A 3,439-nucleotide genomic window follows, 5' to 3' on the forward strand; every position below is an offset into this window, starting at 1 on the left:
CTTTATGGACCTTGCTTTGTGCACTGGTGTGCAGTCATGTTGGAACAGGAAGGGGCCTTCCCCAAACTGTTTCCACAAAGTTGGGAGCATGAAATTGTTCTAAATGTCTTGGTATGCTGAAGCATTAACAGTTCCTGTCACTGGAACTAAAGGGCCAACCCCTGAAAGACAACCCCACACCATAACCCACCCCAAACTTTACACTTGGCGCAATGCAGTCAGGCAAGTACAGTTCTCCTGGCAGCCGCCAAACCAGACTCGTCCATCGGATTGCCAGACAGAGAAGCGTGATTCGTCACTCCAGAGAACACTTCTCCACTGCTCTAGTGTCCAGTGGCTCCGCGCTTTTCGCCGCTGCATCCGATGCTTTGCATTGCACTTGGTGATGCAAGGCTTGGATGCAGCTGCTCGGCCATGGAAACCCATTCCATGAAGCTCTATACGCGCTGTTCTAGAGCTAATCCGAACGCCACATGACGTTTGGAGGTCTGTAGCTATTGACTCTGCAGAAAGTTGACGACTTCTGCGCACGCTGAGGCCAAAGTGGGGGCCACATAAAAAAATCACAGAGCGTGGCTGAGTTCCTGTTGTTCCCAATGGCTTCCACTTTGTTATAATAGCACTAACAGTTGACCGTCATTTCAGAATGGACTTACTGCACAGGTGGGAGCCTATCACGGTACCACGCCTGGATTCACTGAGCTCCTGAGAGCGAACCATTCTTTCACTAATGTTTGTAGAAGCAGTCTGCAGCCTAGGTGCTTGATATTATACACCTGTGGCCATGGAAGTGCTTGAAACAACTGAATTCAATGATTCGGAGGGATGTCCCAATACATTTGGCAATATGTTGTATGTTTGTGTTGAAATGGCTCGTAGGTACAAAAGGTTTTGGAATCAGTGCAGTAGATGGCTGCAGGTTGGTGGTTCCTCCTTTTCTGCTACATAGCCATGATGGCCTGTTGAGGTTAAACTTTTTGACCGTTACAGGTGAACCGTGCGGGTGCTCACAGTGCACTGCATTCTGCCATACCTGTCAGTGTGAACGCACTTAAAATAGCAAGTGTATGGTGCAAATTGAGACCCAGCATTCTGTTATTGGGACAGGTCTCTGCAGGTTGTTGGAGCAGCACTGTTTTGGTATGGTTTTGATTTCAGAGAACCAGTGCAGTGTTTTAGATTAAAGCGTCAGATGAGAAGAAGCCAACACCTCCCTGCATGCAGCGCCGCAGCTTTCCTGCCGGCTGGAAATGTTTGTTTTGAACTCTCGTGTTAAAATAACAGGTGACCTGGTTTTTACAGCGACTGTACTCACAAACACACGGCAAAACAGAGGAGGGCTAAACCTCAGGGGTGCACAGCGGTTATTATTTATTCTCAAATTCTCACTTCATTGAAGGACCATTTGTAACACCACAAAATACCACATTTAAGCTATTTTACAGAATTAATTACACTGACCAATTAATGACATTTAGACTAAGTGAGTGTTTAATTCACAGCTTCTCCTCTCGCATTATTTGACCTTCAGTGAAGTCGGTCACATGTCGTCTGTTCTCAGGCTTCCTCGCGTCAAACCCAGACATTAAGACGGATCAGACAATTTGTTCGCCACTCACAAGTTACCTTTCAGTCCCCTGTCACATTTCCCAGGAGGCTTTGGGGCCCTTGTCCTCTTAAATACCTGCTTAGTGTTGCACTTTTATACATTGATGAGTCCCTGACCTTTAAGCCACATGTGCTGTACTTGGTGAAAAAGCTGAGGCTAAAACTGGGTTTGTTTTTTTCTTCAATGTAAAAAAAACCCTTGTGGTCACCATTTTTAATCTGTTCTAGACTATGGTGATCCTTTTATACATGCATACCTCTGCTCAGAGTCCTAATATGGTTGACACAGCTAACCATGCGTCCTTGCAGAGCTCTGACTCACCACTGAGTTATTCTCTCAGGTAGGATGGCCTGCTCTGTCATTGGTACACCTTTATATGTAAGGCAATTCTTGGTCAGCTGCCATCTTACCTATGTGTTCTTATCACGCAGAAAAGTAATTGGCAACGCTCTTTGCATTCTCAGGACTTGCAAAAGGACTTGAAACTCAATAAATTAATCTTGTCAAATACTTTTAAATCCAAAATGAAAGAATTAGAGGGCAGGCTCCTTAAGATGTAAATGTTTTTAATTTGTGAAGCTGAGTCAAAATGACTCTTGTGAAAATGTGAGCTCACATGTGTTTTTTAAATTTTATTTATGCTGCTGCCTGTCTTGGCCAGGTCACCCTTGCAATCTCACTCTCATGGTTAAATAAAGTAATAATAATAATAATAATAATACATTCTTACAATTCTGTTATTGTTGTCCATTTTTGGGTCATAATGGATAAAAGAAAATGTCTTAAATGAAATGCAATCTGAAAAAGTTTGTCTGGTAAGTCTTTATTTTCTTAAAGAAACGTTAAAAAATACTCTCCTCTGACTCGTCTGACTGTGACTTTGATCCAAACCAGTGAACCGCCAGTTAGTTTTTATGTGATGAACTAATAACACGTGGAGGACTAACCTGTTTCAGCTCGCAGGTTCACAGAGGTGGAGCTTGCTGAAACAATATTTCAGTCTCCATTTCATCACAGCTGAGTCTGAAGCCATGACTTCTTCCTCTGGTAAAGACAAACCTGAGGAAGCCTGCAGCAGAAATAGACCATTTTCACAGTTGCATTTGTTTGATCAAATCCGCACTGTGTAAGTAGACTCTGAAAGTCTCCATGTAGCACAGACTTTATGTTTAGTTGTGATTCCTGCTCTCATCAACAACAAGGAGGGAAATCTTACAAAAGTTTTCCACAGAACATTTGTACTTTTTAAAGACGACATCAAGGTTTAAATATGCAGGGTTAGACCAGCGGAATCCTGGAGGGTCTAAAGCAGGGGTATTCAATTAGATTTCAAAGAGGTCTAGTTAGAGAAAATTTCCTGAAGCAAAGGTCCGGAACATCAAAACGACGAACTTGCGTTATCATTCAGTACTATAACCTATAGTTGTATCAACACATGTTTTTAGTCAACAACGGACTGTCAAATCAAATAATATTTCAGTCAGTTTTCACATCAAACTGGAGGGATAATAAATAATAACTATTCAAATAATAAATTCTAAATTTAAGTAAACTAAATTAAAGTGCCTAATTTTTAGAAAAAATTTAATAAAAAGTGTAGCTTGAAGTGATGAAGTGTAGTCTTAACCAATTTTATAATAAACACACAAATGAACAGCTGTAATGCCTCCTTCTCTTTCATTTCCTCTTACAGAGCTACCACTTTCCTACTTTCTGTTGTTCAGTGAGAAACGTGAGCTCCAGCTAGCATATTGGAGATCTATGAGATATTGTGGTTTTGAACTGCCCGTGGGAGGAATGTACATGTAAAAATCTGTACATTCTTGATTA

This window comes from Micropterus dolomieu, linkage group LG01 (genome assembly GCF_021292245.1).
Source record: "Micropterus dolomieu isolate WLL.071019.BEF.003 ecotype Adirondacks linkage group LG01, ASM2129224v1, whole genome shotgun sequence".
Taxonomy (NCBI): Eukaryota; Metazoa; Chordata; class Actinopteri; order Centrarchiformes; family Centrarchidae; genus Micropterus; species Micropterus dolomieu.